Source organism: Arvicanthis niloticus, chromosome 30 (assembly GCF_011762505.2).
Source record: "Arvicanthis niloticus isolate mArvNil1 chromosome 30, mArvNil1.pat.X, whole genome shotgun sequence".
Lineage (NCBI taxonomy): Eukaryota > Metazoa > Chordata > Mammalia > Rodentia > Muridae > Arvicanthis > Arvicanthis niloticus.
In genome coordinates, this window is record NC_133438.1 from 8,331,444 (window position 1) to 8,353,807 (window position 22,364).

Here is a 22,364-nt window from a genome sequence, read left to right on the forward strand (position 1 = left end):
GAATGGAACAAAAGAAATATCGGAATTTAAGGTGTCGGTTATATTTTGCTGTGCGTTTTTTAGCCTTTGAGGCTTGTAGTCCAAGCTAACAAGTGAGGCTGCCTATCATCTGAGAGGTTTAGAACTCACTTTCAGATATGGTGCAGCATCCTTCCAGGGCAGCCTGACAACGGGAGCAGTGTGGCTGGAAGCCTGAGACTGAGTGGAAGGGACCAGAATCCCCTGGGAAAGGGAAGGGGCGCAAGGGGAGGGGGGCAGAGGAGGGGAGCGGGGCGAGGCTACTGGAAGAACCCGGAACGTGACAGCGAAAAGAAAAGAGCTGGGTGGATTCTACAGAAACAATTAACTGTTGATAGTCTTTAGAGAAGCTATGTCACCGGAACCAGGCTGCGGTGGGCGGGTCTACGAGAGCGGCTCCAATGATCAAGCCTAGAGTGACAGGAAAATCCTCCACTCACCTTCCTACATGAATGAGCTCCTAGGTCCCTAATTGTGGACTGGTTTCCCAGAGTGAACCGGTGTCTTAGATGTGTCTGGACCCCGAGAAACTCCTTAGACCCGGTTTCCTGACCGCGGACCTGGGAGAGTCAGCAGTCGGCAGCGCAGCGGCGGGAACCGCAGCCTGGGGACCCTGGAACCTCCCAGGTCAGAGGAGCTGCGGGGCTGGGAAACGGGCGGGAGCGGAGCAGGGGGGTGTTTTCCGCAGCTGCTCTTAGGAGGCGGCTCCCAAGGATTCTATTGTGGATACCTTACCATTGTGGGGCAGTTTGAGATCCTATGAACTGTAGTTTATAATGTTCTTTTCATTTAGCCTTACAATCATAATATAACTCGTAAAAAATCTGGTAGAGTACTTGCAATATCTGCTGTTTCCTATTGTGTCAGTTATAAAGCTCCTGGAACGTAAATTCATTCATGCTTTCTAACTCCCTTGTTTTTACTAATTGCTTATTCAAGAGAATGCCTTTGGCCCAGGTTAAGAGGCATCCATAGAGATACCTTTGTATGTAGTAATTATATGAGGAACCAGTGCAGATTTATTGAACCAAAAATATACTTTATTGAGCGCTATTGTTATGGGTGTAAACACTAATATTTACTAAGCAGACTTTTCAGTGGCCGTGATGTTTCCATCTGAGTTGTATGCAGTTTAGGATGTAAGTAAAGCATTTGGAAATGCTGAGTTTTTATGTTACACCTTAGGACTAGGCAAGCCCAGTATTGCAGTGTGAGTGTTATCAGACGGCACTATTTAAGTAGAAAACCCACTATAGATTAAAGTGTCAGAATGCATCTCTTGAATGATTATGATCACACACGTGTATCAAAAAATTGTCTCCTCAGTTGAAGAAAAGCGCTCTGACTATCCATATGTGGCCAAGCTGTTGTTTTTTATTTTAGGGTTTGTTATTCCGTGGTGTGACTGCAGACTTCTTGTAGGAGGAGTGGGAATGCCTAGATCCTGCTTTTGCAAAGACCTCCTTTTGAAGGAGTGCAGCAGTCTGGTTTCTGTGAGTGACACTAGTTTTTTTTTTTGCACTCTCCCTAGCTCCTCCTCAGGATTCCTGGGGAAATGACTCTGCATGTGTCTGTGTGTGTGAATGAGTCTCACATCTCACAGAATACAATCAAATCCTTACAGGGAAAGAGACATTTTTATTTGTGACATTTTCTCTTTCCTTCATGTTTATTTTTGTCCCATGAAAAGTTCCTGGTGCTTTCTGAAGACTCTTTCCATTATGCAGGTGTCACACTCCTCAGTCAGTCCTGCACCTGTGAGTCTGAACTAAGATCCCTGGATGGTGAAGAGAGGAGACTGTAGCAAAGGATCCAGGTATGTTAGAGGGATGGAGGAAGACTTGGGAAGTGTGGAGGCTCAAGTGACAGTGGAAAGAGAACATGAACTTGGATTTGACAGATTCTGTTTCACTTCAGTTGTTTCTAGATAATTGCACTGAGAATATCACAATATTCCTGTTTTAGATATTAGAAGGCAAATATAATCTAATATGGTTTTGTGTGTGAGGGATGCTGCCCTCCTCCCATTCACATCACTGATCATATCTTCTTACCAATATTAAATATTTTTATTATTATATTTTAATATATTATTTAGTCCGAACAATGGATGCCTCTTAGTTTTTTTCTGCTCTTAGAGTTTTAGAACATTTTGCATTGCCTTTATATTCTCAATCTTTTATGTTTAATTTCTCCATTTCCTAATATAATGCTCACAAAATGTTGATAATATTTGTTTGCTCAATATCTCTTTATAGTATTCAACTCTGTACATTACCTTCCCATTGATATCTGCTCTCTTCTGTCTTCCTATCAACTCTCAATGTTTTGCACTGCTATAATTTTGATATATTTTGATGTCACCCTTCGGTTTGATGCTTCTCTCATAGTTTTTAAAATTCTTCTTGGTTTTTCTATTTATATTTCAAAATGTCAGTAAGATTTTGGTATTTAGAATCTTAAAACCATCCTTTTATCTTCCTTCACGTGATTGATTGAGAACATGGTAGGTGACTCAGTATTTATCTTTTATGTGTTCTGCCTTCTATTGATGTCAGCATTCCAGGCTCTTAGAGTTCTTCTGAGTTTCCTTGAGACCTAACAAGGTCTTGGCCAGCCCCGTATGCATGCTGTGAGAGGATGATACCTGGCCAACCTATGTTTATAGCTAGAGACATCTCTATTTATTAAAACAAAATTAGAAGGTACTTTTTGAATAATATGAGTGCTCACTTACATAAAAAAAAAATAGGTCTTTGGTTCATGAAAATCCTGTGCCCATGCACATGTGGCTAAACTGCTGTTTTTATTTCACGATTTGTTGACAGTTTTGTGGCTGTGGACTTCCTGCAGGAGTGAGAATGTCTAGACCCTGCATTCAGGGCTTTAATTCAGAGACCCTCTTTTGGAGAAGTACAGCAGTCTGGATTCCGAGGGTTAGCATAGTTTTCTTTCAGTCTTCCTTGCTCCTCCTCAGAGTTACTGGGAAAACAACTTTGCATGTGTGTGAATTCTGTATGAGTTTCACATCTCATAGAAGAAAGTGAAATCCTTACAGAAAAAAGACACATTTGTCATGGTATTTTCTCTTTCTTTCATGTTTATCCTTTTGGCAGGTGTGAGCTTCTTTCATTTTTGTTCCATGAAAAGTTCCAGGTACTTTCTGAAGTATCTCTTTCCCATATGAGGGTTTCCCACTGCTCAGCCTGATCTGCTCACCTGTGAATCAGAACTCAGAGCTCTGGATGGCGAAGACAGAGGAGACTGTAGCCAAGGAGCCAGGTATATTAGAGGGATTGAGCAAGGGGTAGGGGTGGGGGTCTCAAGTGACAGTAGAAAGAGGACCTGAAATTGGATTTCTCTGTTTTCCCTTTAATCAATGAGTCTAGAAAATTTCACTGAGAATAATATTATATGTGGTAATATGGATTCAGTTATAGGCTGTTCAGTAAGTTGTTAGGCATCTAAGTATTCGGTTAGTTTTGAGTCTCTGAAATGACTGTTGCCCATTGAAAATAAAGTTTGTTTGACCCAGATTGAAATCAGCACTAGGCTATGGGTGTAAACCAAGACATTTGAACTTGTAGCTAATGTTAGTAGTAGATTTCTTCCTAAGACCTGAGATCTTCCTTATTGTTGGCTTTTGGCTTTGTTACCAGTGTGACCATGAAGTTTTTTTGTTTTTTTGTTGTTTTTTTTTTTTTTTTCTCCTGTGCAGCTGGCCTCAGATTGCATCAGAAAACCTTCTGTTACCCACCAAATAATCTTGCCACTGTGACACCAATGGTCTGGCCTTGCATGGCAGATTGGGATTGTAGCACACAGGATCCAAATCTGGGTATTGTAGAGAGATGGCATGAGGTGAATGCTCCCAGCCTGTGAGGTGACTTGAGGATATCTGAGAATCCCAGAACAGTGTGACAAAGAGAAAGCATACTTTCTCATCAGAGAATCCTGTTGTACTGTCAAGTAAGCTGCATGCCTGAGGAAGTGGCCTTCCTGGTAATTTCCTCGTGAGAAAAATCTTTTGTTTTACTTAAACTAAGCAATATTTAGAAGAGTTGGATCTCAGGCAGATTTCTCCGTCTGCAAGGAGGTTAAGGTCACCTTGAACTCAGATAAACTACTGTTTGAAAAACAGAAGCTAGTGAGAATTAGAAGCTGTGAGAAATCTTTATTCTGCTTGCCCATAAAAGATGCTGGAGAATTCAATAAAGAATTCAGTGTTTCACGTTACTCTGCATCCCCTGTGTCCTGATTGCTGCCACCCTACCCAGGGACCCTAATGCACTACATGTTGACAGGGAATGGACATTGATACCTCTGCCCCGTGCTTCAGTCTTCATAGCACTTTTTTTTTTTTTTTTTTTGAGACTATGAATGCTACATACAGGGAGTCCTAGATATTTGTAGACAGAATGAGTGGTCTGATTTGAGTTTTTTTTTTTTTTTTTTTTTTTTTTTTATCTCAAGAAGTTCCACTTGCTTTCTGACTCTCCTATATTGTCACCTTTTAACTTCTCTCTCTTCTTCTTGAGTTCTGTATTAATTGATGCACCATGTTGTGTTATTCCTAGTTAGAGTAGAATAATTAGTTTCCCTTTGTTGTACTGTTTGCGTTAGCTTTGACTCTCTTTGTCTTTATTATTCTGAAGTATGCTTCCTCTGTTCTCACATTCTTGAGAGCTGTTGTACTTAGCAAATGCCGTATTGTACCACAGGACTTTCATGTATCTATTGACATAGTCGTTTTTCTTCTCTCCCTGCATCTATGTATTTGGTGTCTGACACTGATTAATTTGTAAGGATTGAAACAGTCTTGCATTCTTGGTGTGAACTCAGCTTTCCTTCCATTTCCTTGTAATTTAGTGATAATCTCTGTGTCTGGGTAGATCCGGGCAACTGGCCTGTGATTGTTCTTTAGATATTTCTGTGGTTTGTTTGGGCTCACTTGCTTTGTGTGTCCAGGTAAAGCCACCATGGGATGATGGCTGTTCCTCTTCTTTGTGTTTTAGGCAGTGTGCTCCTTTTGGCTTTCGTGTAAGGCTTGTCTAAGAAAAAGAGAACTTGATGCTAATCTGTCCGACAGTCGTAGAGGAAACCCTGCTTCAGTCTGAGCACTTGCTTAATGTGTGTTCTCGTTTTATAATGTAGGAAGTTGACTTATTCACTTATTTCTAGGAACTCAAGTCTGATTTGTGTATAGCTTTTTACAGCAGTGCTTAAGGTAGTGTTGTCATCATTGTCATACATTGCTGTATCCAGTTTTTAGCTCTAGTTTTAATACAGAGTCAACTATCTTAGTTTCAATTAGGTGAACAATGCTTTGTCAGTACTTTAGTCTCTATATAGAAACAAGAGTGTTATGTTGAATTATTAGCTTATCATTCAATCTATTTTATTAATTTGTATATAATCTTAGTAATACCTTTCTTAATACTACATCAGATTGATGTTGCTCAGACATTTAAGCCCTCAGGTACATAATTATGACAAATGTCTTTTTCAACCAGTGCTTCTTGCTGCAAAATTTGTCAATATGTCTTTGTCTCTCCACTTCTGTGTGATTGTCTTTCCTGATCTGGCACTCACCCTGACACTGTAAAAAACTGTTCTTGGGACTTCATGAATTCTTTTTCACTGTTCATTGGTTTAAGTTTCCACGGTAGCTAGTTAAGTTGTTAGGGTCTGTGAATCGCTGAAGAATGATACCCCAGACTCAAATAGTACGCAAAAGCGAAAAGCGTTTTTTCAGTAAACTTACATGAGGGGTACCCACCATCAAAATGGAGAGTCCCTGATTTAGTTCAAAGACTCAGTTTTAAGGCCAAAAAGCTGAACCTCAGGGATGGATTGGTGACTATTATCCTGGTTGTCTTCTCTCTGGCACTAACTAGCTGGATGCTGCCATGCCTCTAACTTGATGATTCTGTATTAATGTTGCCTACAATTTGCCACTCCTATGAGATTTTAAACAAACTTTATGAGCTGAATTGTAATATTCTACCTTTCCAATAGGTTCACCTGAGTTTCAAGTGATAATTATCTCACACAAAGGTGGGCATGCAATGAAGCAGAAAAAAGTCCATCTTGAAGGAGGATTGAGTTGGGAAGATACACTTTCCTTCGGGGAACAGTGTACAGTAGACAATGATAGAATGGCTGTAACTTGATCTGATGTCAAGTTTACCATATTAAGAACAAGCATAATATTTGCCATATAGACTGAGCCATTGCATGGTGTGTCTGTTCTCCAGCACAGCACAACAGACATAGGAAGTACATGTAATGCATGTGCCAGGTAGAATGAAATAAAATGTCTTCTATGTATTTTCTACCACCTAGAAATGTTGACAGCATTTTTCTTACTGGGTATAAGTAGGCCTATCCTCACTTTTATATTGTATCATGTGGATCATCATATCACAAGCCATCTTTTTCATAGCCTTATCCAATGTCCCTTTTGATACCTTTACTCTCTTCTTATCTTTTCAAGAAGGAAGGCTCTCCCACTTCATGCTTTCGCTTTCCTATAGCTGTGTTTTGAGTAGAGATTCTGTAGAGAGATTATAATGAACAGACTTCCATTTATTTCTTTAAAATATTATTTCAGTATATCAATGTTCATCAAATTGTATCTTGAAAAACCAAATCATCATCATCATCATCATCATCATCATCATCAGTCATCTCTTTTGTAATGCCAAGTAGATGTTAGTAACTGAACTGGACTTTATTGTTTTTTATTTTTACTTTTACTTTTTCAAAACTGATTTATTTTATGTATAGGACTACTCTCTCTCTACATATACACCTGCATGCCAGAAGAGGGCATCACATCACATTGTGCATGGTTATGATCTATTATGTAGTTGCTGGGAATTGATCTCTGGACTGCTGGAAAAGCAGACAATGCTCTTAACCAGTGAACTGTCTCTCTAGCCCCAACTGCACTTGAAAAGACATTACATAATCTGAACTGGAGAGAAATCTAAACTGTAGTGATGGTGGCAAATCCTTTATCTGCTTCTCAGAAAATTCATGGTGGAGAAAGACCTTCTGAATGTATGCCATGTAGTAAGTCATTGTATACATTGTGTATTAAAGAACTGAAGTGCCTAACTAATGAGAATTTGTGTAGCACTTTTGAAAAACTTAGGTCTTTGAAATACTGCCATATCTCACCTATATCACAAAAATGTCTCTAATATCTTTGGTCTCTTTTACCCCAACACACATTTTGTCCCACAGCATATAATAAATGAGTAATTGTCAATTGCAGGGTCTGTTAATATTCATGACTGTGGCCATGGAATGCTCACAGGAAGAATGGGAATATTTAGTCTGTGCTCAGAGGACATCATACCTATATGTGATGTTGGAGAATTATAGCTATCTATTTTTTGTAGGTAAGGATGCTCTTCTTATAGAATGCCTGTTACATCTTTTGTATTTACCTGCTTTGTATATATGTAAAATGTCTGTACTGTCTAAAGACCCCAGTAATGAGGAATATTCTGGTAATCAACATAATCCTATCACAGTACTTCTTTTACCTTTTTTGTGTTAGATTCTGAATGTTCTCTCCAGCTCTCTTATTTTCTCCCTCAGTAAAAGACAGCAATACTTTGTAACCGTACTATATATAGCAGTGATATGAGCAATGGAGACAGCTTAGGTGGTGTGCTGGTACTAGCCATGTGAAGCAGGCCCATGAATAACACCCCTCTGAGACCTGTTTGTCATCTACTGTCTCAAAAATTCTTACAGAACATTTTTAGTATTCTTAAACTACTGGACAGTTGGGAAATCATTTGTAGAATCCTCTTTGTCTACTGGCACTGTAATGTCTTAGAAACCCAAATGAATTCTGAAATTTTTTTATTTGATATTTTATTTATTCACATTTCAGATATTATCCCCTTTCCCCACCCAAACCCCCATTAATCACCTATCCCATCCCTCCTCCTTTTTTGCTTTTATATCATTTAATTTACATGCAAGTATTAAGGTCAGTACTAGGTGGAGGAACTAGCAATACAATAGATGTTAATAGTCAAGAACAAGCAAGACAATACACCCAGATAGTCAAAGAATACTCAGGACAATAGACAGAGTCCCGTGATCACTCCTGTGATCACTATTTCTAAGGGGTTATCAGGATGACCAATTTTTTTTTTTTTAATATGGAGATCTAACTCATAAACTAAACCTGTTCCCCTGTGAAACAGAAGGAAGAATCCAATAAGGGGGAGAGAAAATCTATAGTGAAAATCTATATTGACTATTTTGGAGGAATTGAGGTAAGATTAGTGAGGATTTCAAATGACAGTGGAAATGGGATGGGAGGAGCATGGAAGAGATAGCCCAGTAGTGAATAGCACTTGCTTGTTTTAAAAAGACATGGATTATTTCTCAGCACCTCATGATGGCTGGAAACAATCTGATGGCTTCTTTGGACCTCAGTAGGCACCATGCACAAACACAGAGCTCATTCATACATGGCGCATAACACTACTACCCATAAGCTAAAATAAAAATGTAATAAAAGTTTTTTAAAGCAATGAGACCAAATGGGACATAAGATTGATTTTGTCCCATTTGGTTTATATAGAAATAGTTCTACAATATTCTAACATATGTCATCTCTGTATTAACCTGTTACACTCAATCCTGACTTCCTTGGTAATGATTAATAATAGTAAAAACATAGTTTATTTGACCATGTGTATGTATGATGCTATTCTTATTACATCAGTATCACTTTTTTGTATACATAGCAATAATAGCTAAATTTCATTACCTTCATTTAAGTATTACTGTCTCAAGGTTTGTTTCCTTGATCTTTTAACTTTGAAGGCTTTAGTAGTTCCTTTATATTCTTTTTCTTTTGTGGTCAGTTTCCCCTGATATAATGACAGCAGTACGTTGATAAGGATTGTTTAGTATCTGCAGACTATTAAACTGTCTTTGTTGTCTTCACATTGATTTCTCTTGTCGTTTTTTAACAGTTTCTACTGTAATAATTTTAGTTGTTTTGGAAATCTCGGTTTAATGTTTGGAAGGTCTTGAATGCTATGCTTTCTCAAAATTCCAAATGTAGTTAGGATTACTTTGTTCAAAAGCAAATTGCTTTGATTCTTTAGAAAACAGAATCCTTCCTGTTGATTGTGTTCCTGTGTCTGAGTGAGGACGTGTTACCCTTGTGTCACTGATCACCTGTCATGTATGTAAGTTCTGTTTTGATTTCCTGTTACTGCTAAGTGCATGTTGATCAATGAGTATTAATCAATGAATGCAAAATTGTACAGTAAGAAGCCATTTATACAAAACCACCTATGTTATTTGAAACTTACTTGAATTCCTTTGCTTGTTTAATTGTAGAAGAAGCTGCACACTGACCTGCATGGTAACTGCAGTAAGTTGAATCCCCATTGACTCTGTCCTTCAGTTCCTTCTATTGCTTTGTCTTAAAGATTAGTTACTAGAGGATCTTGAGTGTGTACACTGACAAGGCAGAGAGGATATCTGTATGCACATTAGTTGAGAATTTTGTCTATTACTAAAAATGTGTGGCCTGAAGCTTCCAAACAGAAGATTGGTTTCAGAATGAAGCACCAGATAGATGCCAACTCTGATGGGTGCTACTCACTGAACACCCATAACAGGTACCCTGAGTGTCAGAGAGAGTTCATCATCATCTCTCATTTCATTGTTTCTTGTAAAATGAAATTTGTGTGATTATTGAGCATATGTAGAGACCAGTGCGTTGAACAGGTGAAAGGATTTCCTTTGTATGATTGGAAGGGTGAATGTGTGGGCTGTTAACTCTGTGGGGCAGCATCAGGGAGCCTGGGATCAAGAGGGCACCTGTGAGACCCTTCAATCCTGAACCCTATCCTGATTCAATGAATAGTTTTTATACAGATAATGCAGAAGACAGTTGCAGAAATGAAATCAGTTCTACTCCTTTCATGTCCGTTTTGTTAAATTTATATTACATTTAACTAAATATATATGCATATATGAGCATGATTGGGAGATTAGGAGTTGACCTGTTCATCCTCATCTCCTAAATGGCTCTACTTCTAGAGGAGATACCCCTTTACTGTCTGCTACGAACTGCCTGTAGAAGGCAGTTATGGTCCCAACCTCAGGGCTCCTCTCAGCCTTGATGAAATGCTGATGGACTCAATCTTTTGAGGCATTTTTTTGATAAACATAGAGGACTCAGGTCCAGAAGTTTTTCACTGCATATTCTCCATCCTCTGGCTCTAGCTCTTACATTTTCCCACTGTGTCTTCCAGGATGTTTCTTTGTCCTGGGTCAGAATAAAGAAGATAGAAAAAGATGACAAGAGACCTTGCACAAGTTATGTCTTATGTCGTGCAAGGTTTATGTTTTTTTATGCTGTTTTTGTAATAAGGTTTTTTCTGTGTTTCAGCTCTGGCTGTCCTGGTACTCGAGTTGTGATCCAGGCTGGCCTTGAACTCGCAGATCCACCTATCTCTGCCTCCTAACTGCTAGGGTTAAAGACATATGCCGCCGTCACCACCACCCAGTAACCTGCACAGTTATTAGCAAATACAGCATCTTATAAACAGTTTTTCCTAAAAATTAGCATGGAACATTATCAGAAAAATGTACAGCAACAAGAAGACTGACTGATGAAGTCTGATCACAGCATTTTACTTTGAATGTAAGCAGCAACTTAAAATGAATTTTGTCTTTGGGACCTTTTAGAAAAACAAGAGTAGTGGTCTCTCATAGTGCACATGACCTATCACAATCCCTGTTCTTGATTATATTTCAAAATGTGACAAGAATTCTCTCTGAAAAGAAACCTAAAATCCAGTCAGAAAATTGTTAGTGCAATTGTTTCCTTGTCTGCAGCTCTCATAAAGCACCATGACCAAAGCAACTTATAAAAGAAAGAGGTTACTTTGGCTAATGCCTCCAGTTGATGAGTCCACTGTGGCCTGGGTGGCTGCTAGGAGCACCATTTGGATGAGATAGAACGCTGAGAGATCACATCCGAAACCACAGTCACTAAGGGGGGAGAGAGAAAACTAAGCTGGCTTAGGCTATTTTTATTTCCTGAAAGCCTACCACCAATGTCATGGTTTATTCAATAATGTTCCAGTAACTAAACTTCCCAAAACCTTGTGATCAACTGGGAGCTTAACTTCAAATACATAAACTAATGGGAGATGACCTCATTCAAACCAATATAATCAGTCTTCTAATATTCATGCTAAAATTGTGCGAAAAGGTAAATTTTAGAACGTTTCTACTATCAATGTAGAAAATATACTTTTTATGTCTTGTTTGGCTCTTTTGTTTTTTATTTCGATAGCCATGATTGGCTTGCATCATGATATGGAGACTAGGCAGGCTTCCAACTCACTACTTACCTGAGCCTCCTGAATGCTGGAATGAAAAGCTTAACTTACTGTGTCTGCTGTGAATTTCATGTTTATTTTTTAAAATATTTCTGCTTTAATACAGCAAGAATCTTGCCCATTTGTTTCACCTATGATATCTTTGAGTGATCCAGCTCCTTCACCTTGTATTGAAACTCTTATGTTTGTCCTCTCTGTGCTATATCTTGGTGGACAGGCTCTTTATTGAATTACCATTAGGCGCACAGAACTCTTCATTCCTTGTTTGATTTCAGGTTGAGGATTGCTTATATCTCTATTTTTGTAGCTTGTGATGTTTACATCCTACCATTTCTTCATTATTTCCTCAGCCATTTTCTACAGCTCTCTTGTCCTTCGATCAGCTTGTCCCTGTCCCCTTTCAGTTCAGGACCTTGTTTCCTCTTTCTGTCCCTTAACCTTGTCGAATACTCTTTGGATTGTATTTTGAGTTGTGTGTCATGAATTTCATTCAAGTTGCATGTCGAAGGGAGCACTGATATTGTACTAGTGATTTGGGGTGGGTCTGATCTATCAGTGTTTGTCATATTCCTTTGGTTCCTTTAGTTGTCTTTTGCTGTGTGGCTTTAGGTCAAGAGGCTGGGATTTCAATGTTGGATGTTATGCTTAAGGGTTGATAATCTAGGGTGGGGGAAGTACTGGGCTATAGCATTCTACTACATCCAGCTCTGGTGAGAGTCCTTTCATTTTTGTTCCATGTAGTGTATAAGATTGCTACCACAATCCTACAGTTTCTTTATACCTTTGCATACGGACTGGGCTTTGATAGAAAGTGGACCTCAAGTGGTCCAAGTTAAAAATCCTCCCTAAATATCAATCTGTGCCAAGTGTATGATTTTTTTTCAAAAATCATTTCCAGAATCTTCTATCTTGTTTTCTGTTTGTCTACTATAGATGAATGGATTAGAAATACAGCTAATGTTGGGTCTCAGGTTTATGATTCTACTCTGATAGAAGAAGTAATTTCTCAGCGTTTTAAGAAAAGTCAAAATGTCAAATGTTTTAATTGTGGTAAGCAAGGTCATTTGTAATGGGATTGTAGGCAAAGCATTCCTGGACACAATGCTTTTCCTAGAGATACAAAAAATTAAAGATCTATATAGAAAAGGCTTCTGAATTGATTCTGCAAAGAAAACTAAGACTTCATCAATTAGTACGAATAGACCAAACAGAAATTTGGTACCCTTCACTAATGCTGAAATTACCCCATTATGTGCAGCAGATGAACACTGGCAAAGAGCTTGTAGTAAGTTTCTGGGAGAACTTAACAACAAATAGCCCACAAGCAACATACTTCAATTTATAAAAAGAGCTAATTGAATTCTCAGTTGTATAGTTAAAGGGACACCAAATTTTAGATACCCTACATTCTGTACTGATGGAAATAAATCAGGGAAGGCAGGTTATTAGTCAGGGTATTCCTAGGGTTTCTACAGGGACAAATGTGCAGCATCTTTAATTGGTGTTTAACTGATTGTTGTAAAGTTGTTAATTTTTTCATTTCAAGGCTACTCTTTTTTTTTATTCTTTTTTTCTTTTTTATTGGATATTTTATTTACATTTCAGATGTTATCCCCTTACCCCATTTCTCCCCCCTCCCCTGCACAGGATTCCCCCTCCTCCTACTTCTATGAGGATTTGCCCCCACCTACCCCCCCCCACTCCCACTTCCCCACCCTCGAATTCCTCCACACTCGGCATCCAGCCCTCATGGGACCAAGGATTTCCTCTCCCTCCTATGTCCAACAAGGCTATCCTCTCCTACATATGCAGCTAGAATTATGGGTCCCTCCCTATGTGCTCCCAGGCTGGTGGTTTAGATCCTGGGGAGCTCTGGTTGGTTGTATTGTTGCTCCCCTCAAACACTTTCAGTGTTTGTGTTGATCACAAACACTTTCAGCTCCTTCAGTCTTCTCTCTAACTCCTCCAATGGGAACCCCTTGATCAGATCAGTGGTTAGCTGTGAGATCTGCCTCTGAATATGTCAGACTCTGGCAGACTTCTAAGGAGACAGCTATATCAGGCTCCTGTCAGCATGCACTTCCTGACATCCACATCAGTGTCAACCTTTGGTGACTGCACATGGGATGGATACCTAGGTGGAATGGTCTCCAGAAGGCCGCTCCTTCAGTTTCTGCCCCACACTTTGTCTCCATATTTGCTCCCATGAATATTTTGTTACTCCTTCTATGAAGGATCAAAAGCACCCATACATTGCTCTTCCTTCTTCATGAGCTTCATGTGGTCTGTGAGTTGAATCTTGGCTATTTCAAGCTTTTGGGCTAAGATCCACTTCTCAGTGAGTAAATACCATGTGTGTTCTTTTGTGATTGAGTTACCTCACTCAGGATGATATTTTCTAGTTCCATCCATTTACCTAAGAATTTCTCGAATTTATTGTTTTAATAGCTGAGTAATACTCCATTGTGTAAATCTACCACATTTCTTGTATCTATTTCTCTGTTGAAGGACATCTTGGTTCTTTCCAGCTTCTGGCTATTATAAATAAGGCTGCTATGAACATAGTGGAGCATATGTCCTTGTTATATGTTGGAGCATCTTCTGGGTGTATGCCCAAAAGTGGTATAGCTGGGTCCTCAGGTAATGCTATGTCCAACTTTCTGAGGAACCTCCAGACTGATTTCCAAAGTGGTTGCACCATCTTGCAATTCCACCAACAATGGAGGAGTGTTCCTCTTTTCCACATCCTCACCAGCATCTACTATCACCTGAGGTTTTTGATCTTAGCCATTCTGACTGGTGTGAGGTAGAATCTCAGGGTTGTTTTGATTTGCATTTCCCTGATGACTAAGGATGTTGAACATTTCTTTAGGTGCTTCTTGGCCATTCAGTTTCCTCAGTTGAGAATTCTTTGTTTAGCTCTATACCCCATTTTTTAATCGGGATATTTGGTTGTGTGGAGTCTAATTTCTTGAGTTCTTTGTATATTCTGGATATTAGCTCTCTATTGAATGTAGGATTGGTAAAGATCTTCTCCCATTCTGTTGGTTGCTGTTTTGTCTTATTGACAGTGTCCTTTGTTACAAGGACACTCTTCAACCCAGATGAAATCATTCCTGATCAATTCCAGGCAATGTGTAAGGTATTTAACAGCAGCCCTTAGAATTGAAGGTTTTCTTGATACTGATAGTTTTGATAATTTTCTATTTGGAGGCTTTCTCTCTATTCTCCACTAGCAAGGGTCATGTTTAAATCTATTACTGTATCTCTACGAAAGAAAATTATGGCCACAACGGCCATCAGGGTTCTAGTGGCCCATTTGTATCATCGGGGAATTCCCATTTATAGTCTTGGGCAAAAAGTGCTCAGGAGAGACTACCTACTCCCATCAAGAACCTTGTCTCATCCTTGGGTAGTCATACCTGCCCCTATTAGACATTTAAAACTTTTATTGTCAACTTTTATTGAAAGTTGAGAGTTAGTTTTCTGTAGTAGGTTACTGACCAATGTGTTCTTGGTTTTTCTGTCTTACTGCAGGGATTGAGTGTTGTCATGCAAAGAGTTAAAGGTGGCAGGGGGTTGCCTTCTTTTTCTTTTTAGATTTGCAGTCCTTTTCCAATGCAAGCCTTTCATGTAGCTACAACCGTTGGATTTAGGAAGTTTAAGGGCAGCTGTGTCATTGGAGTGTGGGGTGTAACCTCCATCCAGTGTCTGGTCTCTCCATATTTAAAACATGTGGAGTTAGACAGTGTTTAAGGTTACAAAGGCTTAGGTGAGAAACAAGGCCTGATAAGAGGCAGTCCCAATGTCATGGGATCCACTTATTGTAATGTTCATTTTCTAGTCTTTGGCATGTCTGAGCCCCATGTTCATTCCATCCCAGATAAGAATTTTTTAGGGCCATCTCTTTTGCTCTGGGGGGGGTCTGTATTTTTCGGTCTAAACTGGCTTGCACCCTTAGTATAAAGTCCAAGAGAATTTTGGTTAGTGTTTGTTTTAGGAAGGTTAGTGAGGAGGCCTCTCCAGGTCCTGTGAACAAGAAACTTAAATGGCCCCAGGAGTGCACATAAGTGAATCTGCTGAAAGAGGACAGCAGAGAGTAAAGTCTGCTAAATCTCTGTGGAAAAGTTACCCTGGACACACAGCTGCTCTTAGTTCTAGTTTATTAGGTGAAGGAGGGGGTGCCTTTGTTGTGGTCTTATTTTCTGATTATGTAATTCATTTCTCCTAGCCTGTATCTGACATTCTCTAAACATGGTTTCCCACCTCACAAGCAGAGGACCATGGAGAATAGATAGGCATACATCTCTCCAGACTTGGGAGGGTAAAAGGTTGATATTGAAATTGCAAAATAGAGTTGATCCAAGAGGCATGAATTCCATGTTTGTGGATGACTTGTCATAATTCTTTTAAGTCTGATTTGGGGAGGAGCTACCAAGCCACCAGACATTGTCTGGATACATGTAGCATAACCACAAAGGTCCCAGTGTTTGGAGATTCTTGATGCCTGGAACATTGCAGCTGAGGAGGCTGGGGATAATTGTTCCTAAGCTCTCTGAGATTACAAAGATGCTCAGTGAGCATGGGGAGTGGTGTTGTAGGTGATGCTGAGTGTGGTGGAGGGTTTATCTGGGTGTCTTTAGAAGCCTTCATCTTAATTTGTGGTTCTTTGTCTTTTGTAACCAATGAATACTCTTAGATCAAAGAGGGAGTACAGTGAGAAGTAATGTTATGGGTCAGGGAGTAACTTCTGTCTAATTAGATCAATTGCTTTTTCTAAAGTGACCAAGTCAGCTAGTGGACAATCTTGAGTCTTCCGACTCATTTGATTGTTCCCCTTTATCTCCCTGACCTTCTTCCTCTAATATGTTGTCCGGATGCTTGAGCTGTTTTCTTTTTCTTTCATTTTTTGTTTTTTGTTTTTGTTTTTGTTTTTTTTTACTGGATATTTTTTATTTACATTTCAAATGTTATCCTCTTTCCTGGTTCCCCCCACCCCCAGAACACAGTATCTCATCCTCCTTTCCCTGCTTCTATGACGGTGTTTCCCCACACACACACCCACGCCTACCTCCCCACCCTCGAATTCCCCTACACTGGGGCATTGAGCCTTCACAGGCTACATATGTGGCTGGAAACATGAACTCTGGTTAGTGGTTTAGTCCCTGGGAGCTGTGGGGGGTCTGGCTGGTTGATATTGTTCTTTCTATGGGGTTGCAAATCCCTTCAGTTGAGGGATGTTTTCTTAAATACTGCTGGATGTCAGCTATTATGCAGAGGAAGGAGAGCAGCAAAAGATAGCCTTCCTGGACTTCCTTTTTACAAACCAGGTACTCAATAAGGGTCAAGACTTCTAAGTTGGAAATATCTACCCACAGGACCTATGGTGTGAATTGAAGTACCTCCTTCCAGAATTCTAGGCCCTTCTTTTTTGAGACTTTCAATCTTCTTGATTTAAGTAAAGCTTTAAAGGAACTAATTTGAAATTCCCCATTATGGAAAAGAGAGGAAGTGCCACCACTGGGGTTCAGCATTTATGAGGCAATTCTGCTGCTCAGTTATTGAGAAGACCTATCAAACATGAGCCTGCTGACAGATTTAAGAGACTGTCAACAGTTCTAGGGAGTTTTGAATGGTTGCTGTGTAACCAGGTTTTTTACAAGAGGCTATAGGTTTATTGCCTACACTCAGTCAGGCTGTTGGGTCAAAAAGAGGGCTGGTAACTTTTAGGCAATGTCAGGAAGTCACCCAGATAAAGAGGTGTCAATTTTTCCACAAACTGTATCTGGCCCTTTGAAGGCACAAACTGAAGGTAAAGCGGGGGGGGGGGGGGGGGGAAGGAAGGGAGGAAGGAAGGAAGGAAGGAAGGAAGGAAGAGAAAAGAGAGGAAAGGGGATGGCTGGCTGATCCTCAGGGGAAAATGCTGCCTGTTCAGTAGGGGGTACTCCAAATTTACTGAATTTCAGGGGTTCCTATTTAGGTGCCAGCTGAAGTAGCAAGCAGGGTTTGAATGGTTGTAGGTATGGTGTAAAGACTTCTGGAAATCAACTTCACTGATTAAGGTATATAACTTCATGTATACCATCAGGCATTAGGTATATAAAGGTTTTTTGGAGTTACAGGCTGAAAGGACTGTTTGGTCATAATACAGTACCTAATTAGTATACAGAAGAAGGGTTAAGCTGGGCTTATGTGCTAAACCATGGAGCACTTACAGGAAGCTTTGTGCAGAGTCATCCTCCAGATGAGGTCAGGCGTGTGTGATTGGAGACACTCTCTGTGTAAGTTCAGGCAGGAAAGAGGAAGAGGAGAAAGTGAGTCCTCCATTTTGTGCTGCAATTTGAGAGCTTTCAGGGCATGGTGAACTGCAATGTAAATAACAGGCTCTTCCACCAGCCATGAGGAATAGAATTTTTAAAAAGTTAGGTTACAAAATAGGCACCCTCATCAACTAGTGTTCTAGGGAAAAGAGAATACCCACATATAAAAGAATGAAACTAGGTCCAAAGTAATGAATTACTGAAACTTGACTGTGTGCAAATACAATATTGCATAGAAATGGTAGTAACTGAAAGTATGAAGAAACAGCCCACAGAATTGAGAAGTTTAACAGTATCTATTTCCTAGTAGATAGAATACATAAGCATCCAGAATTTATCAAGAAGGTGAAAAAAAATCCAAGCCAAATAATATTATAACCATTAAATAACAAACGACCATGCACAAAAGCAGACGAGACAGCCAAAATATAAATAGCACCATTAGGAGATGTGACCCTATTGGAATAGATATGGCCCTGTTGGAGTAGGTGTGTCACTGTGGGTGTGTCACCTTTTTCTAACGCCCTAGAAGCCAGTCTTCTAGAAGCCTTCAGATGAAGGTGTAGAACTCTCAGCTTCTCCTGAATCATGCCTATGTGGATGCTGCCATGTTCCCATGTTCATGATAATGGACTGAACCTCTGAACCTGGCAGCCAGCCCTGATTAAATGTTGTTCTTATAAAAGTTGCCTTGGTCATGGTGTCTCTTCATTATACATTCTCTAATGTTTTCTAATAGATGAGGTTATTATGATGGATTTGTCACATTCATTAATGTGTAATGTTTGGAGTTTGCACAGCTGGTTTTCAATCTTGCTTTGATTAAGTATTTGCTTGCTACGCTACCCTTTGGAAATGTAATGTATATCCTGAGCCATTGTATATTAAAAATATGTGATATGCTTTTTTCCCTATAGGTTTTTATAAGGGAATACAGTTAAGATTGTATGAATCTCAGAAGAGAATTTTAAGTCTTCATGTGTCATGAACTATTAGCACTTGATAAAATGCAGGCATAAATTAGATTTACAATTTAGGAAAAAACTCTTGTTTAGTTTCTTCAAAGCTTGAATTTTGTCTTACAAGTCTTTAACTTGCTTGATTAGTGTAAGTTCAAGATATTTTTTATTGTTTGTAGCTATTATAAAACAAATAGTTTACCTAATTTCTTGCTTAGTTCATTTGTTATTTGTATGTAGGTAGGATGGATAAATAGATGGATGGATGGGTAGATGATACATACATACATACATACATACATAGATACATACATTGAAGTTATTTATCAGATGTAGGAATTCCCTGGTAGAATGTATATGTATATATCTCCATCCTTTGGAGATAATGATACTTTGACTTCTTCATTTTCAAGTTCTTTTTTCTTGATCTCATTCAGTTCTATTATTATTCTAACTAGAACTTAATGTACTACATTGAACAGGTAAGGAATGGACAGCCTTGAGTTGTTCCTAATTTTAGTAGAATTACTTCAAGTTTCTCTTCACTTTCAATATGTTTAATTATTTTCCTTGTGTTCCAATTCTATCTGTAACTTGTATCATGAATGGCTTGGATTATGTCAAAGGCTTCTAATGCAATGGTAATATGGATTTTTTTTTCCAGTTTGTTTATAGACTGGATTACATTGATTGATTTTCTTAAATTAAACAGTTTCTGAATTTCTGTGATGACGCCTACTTGGTCATGTTGAATCTTTTTGATGTGTTCTTGGTGTTGGTTTGCAAGCATTTTATTGCATAGTTTTTGTATCTGTATTCTTAAGGAAACTTATCTCTAATTCTCTGTCTTTTAAAACAAATGTGGTTTGGATATAAAGGTGACTGTGGCTTCATAAAATGAATTTGACAGTGTTCCTCTCTTTCTATTTTGTGAAATAATTTGAGTAGTAGTGCATAAAAACTTTTTGGAAAGCTTAGTAGAATTGTATGCTAAAGCTGTCTGGCCTTTGGCTTTTTTGTTTGGGATACTTTTAGTGACTGTTTCTATTTCATCAGGAGTATAGGCCTATTTAAATTGTTTATCTGATCTTGATTTAACTTTTGTATATAGTATCTATTGAAAAAAAAATTATCCATTTCATTTAGATTTTCCAATCTTGTGGAGTACACGTTTTTAAGCAATGACCTAATGATTCCTTTGGTTTCCTCATTACCTATTTTTATGCCTCCCTTTACATTTCTGATTTTGTTAATTGGAATAATTTATCTCTATTTTTAGTTACTTTGGATATTGGTTTATCCTGTTGATTTTCTTAAATAATGAACTCTTTTATTGATTCTTTGAATTGTCATTCTTTTTCTATTTTATTGATTTTGGACCTCAGTTTGATTATTCCTTGCAACTTATTCTTCTTGTGTATAATTATTTCATTTTTTATAGAGCTTATAGGTATGCTGTTAAGTTGCTATTATAAGATATCCATAACTTTTGGATGTAGGCACTGTCTGCTATGAACTATCATCTTACCACCACTTACATTGTGTCTCATAAATTTGGGTGTGTTGTGTATTTATTTTCATTGAATTCTAGAAAGACTTTGTTTTTAATATCTTCTTTGGAAATATGAAAATACAGAAACATTCTATATAGGACTCTAGTGATATGAAAGAAAGTATCCCCAATTGGATTATAGGGAATGGTACTTTTAGAATATGTGGTCTTGTGAAGTTGGTTTGGCTTGTTGGAAACAATTTTTTACTGTGTGTTGGCTTTGAACTTTCATGAGCTCAGGCCAAACCTAGTGGCTCAGTGTCTCTTCCTACTGCTTATTGATCCAGATGTAGAACTCTCAGCCACCTCTCCAGTACTACATCTGCCTGCATGCCACCATGCTTCCTTCCATGATAGTAATTGACGAAACTTCTGATTATGTAAGTCAATTCCATTTAAATGTTTTTCTTTATCAGAGTTGCCATGGGCATGGAGTTTCTTCACAGCAATCAACTCTAACTAAGACAACATTCATCAGGGAGCTCCTTTCCCAAAACGTACTATTGTTTCACCGTCTGTTTATCCTGCCTTCTGCATGGTACACAGTTAAGGTACGTATCAGAAAGCTTTTATTAATTCTTTTGATCATCCACAAGAAGATATTTCAACAACAACAATAAGCCTCTTCTGAGAGTGTCATTCTAGAAAATTGTTATTTTACTAATGGTAACAAATATAACCAGAAATTGGTTTTGGGATATTTTCAATCATACACTAATCTCTGTTAGCTTAAGTTGTTCATTTTCTAGTGAATCTTCACATATGTGTTAAATATGGGCAGGTCTTGAATTAAAGGCTCAAAGCATTTTGCCCATCAATATGTGAACACCCAAGAGAAGTCTTATACACGTAATGATCTTGGGAATGATTTTTGAATCCTCACACTTTTTTTTAACACAAATGATACTACAGAAAGTTGAAATAAGATATCATAACCACAAATATTACTCTATTGGCACACTGGAGAAAAACTTTATGAATATAAAACTGTGACAAGTGCTTTAATTTATGTTCAAACTTCAAAGTCCAATAAGGAATCCACCCTAGAAAACAGTGCACAAAAGAAGAGACTGATAACTACTTTGATACTAAATACAACTTTTGATAAAAATGAATCCATATTAGAAAGAAATCCTACCAATGCAGGAAATTCAACAACAATGGGCTGCCTTCCAGGGCGAATGTGACAGGGACAAGCTCCCTGCATTCTCCAAAACTGGAAGCCAGCTACAATTAAATGTTTTCCTTTATGAGATATGTAGTGGTCATGGTATCTCTTCACATAGACTCTTCTAGTTGCCTATGAGACAGTCTTCTGTTTGCCCTCAGAACAAGATGTAGAACTCTCAGCTCCTCCAGTGCCATGCCTGGCTGGATGCTGCTATGCTTCCTGCCATGATGATAATGGACTGCATCTCAAACCTATAATTCTGCACCTATTAAATGTGCTTTATAAATCTGCCTTGATCTTGGTGTATTTTTCACAGCAATGGAAATCCTAACTGAGTAATACATGTAGCAGTGTATCAGTCATAGATTCCCTTCTCGAGCCTGTGATCTTTCCAGTCATTGACTTTCGGCTGGCTTCGAATGCCAGCTATATATTTCCTTTGTGGGATGACCTCAGTTAAACTAGAAATGCTTCAGTCTTGGCATTATTGCATTGGTGGACATGTCTTACCTAACAGGGTGATGTTGCAGCAATAGGTGTCAGCATCTGAGAACATCCAATGCTGATTCTTTTTGTGCAGTAGTCGTTTGAGCAGTTTCAATGATACGCCAGCATATTCAAGACATTTTTAGACAATAAGAGGTCTGCTGACTTCTTAGCATATTCCCTAAGGTTGTATCAAACCAAGTGATATTTTCTTGTATTTTTATATAGCTTATTATGAGTATTATCAGATTGGACCATTCTTGTAGAATGTTTGTAGTTTTTGAATTGAAGAATTATTGTTTTCTTAATTATGTAATTTTGGAAAATATGCCTTCCTTGTTTTCTTATTTGACACATTAAAAATATTCTAAGTCTTACTAGATCTCTGTAAGCATGGAAGCACTGTGATGAGTTAGTGTGGAGACATTGCACATCCTTATCTTTCTTCTGAGTACA

At 38.5% G+C, this 22,364-nt stretch overlaps 1 protein-coding gene across 1 annotated transcript in view; it reads left to right on the forward strand.

Annotated features, from left to right (window-relative positions):
* The first annotated feature begins 446 nt into the window (after positions 1 to 446).
* The window catches only part of LOC143440914 (uncharacterized), a 33,662-nt gene continuing 11,744 nt past the window's right edge, over positions 447 to 22,364 (forward strand). The window contains exons 1-5 of the mRNA XM_076927838.1: positions 447 to 645; positions 1,402 to 1,511; positions 1,746 to 1,834; positions 3,135 to 3,300; positions 20,668 to 20,802. The gene's annotated coding sequence lies outside the window, so the exon portion shown is untranslated. The remainder of the gene's footprint in view (positions 646 to 1,401; positions 1,512 to 1,745; positions 1,835 to 3,134; positions 3,301 to 20,667; positions 20,803 to 22,364) is intronic.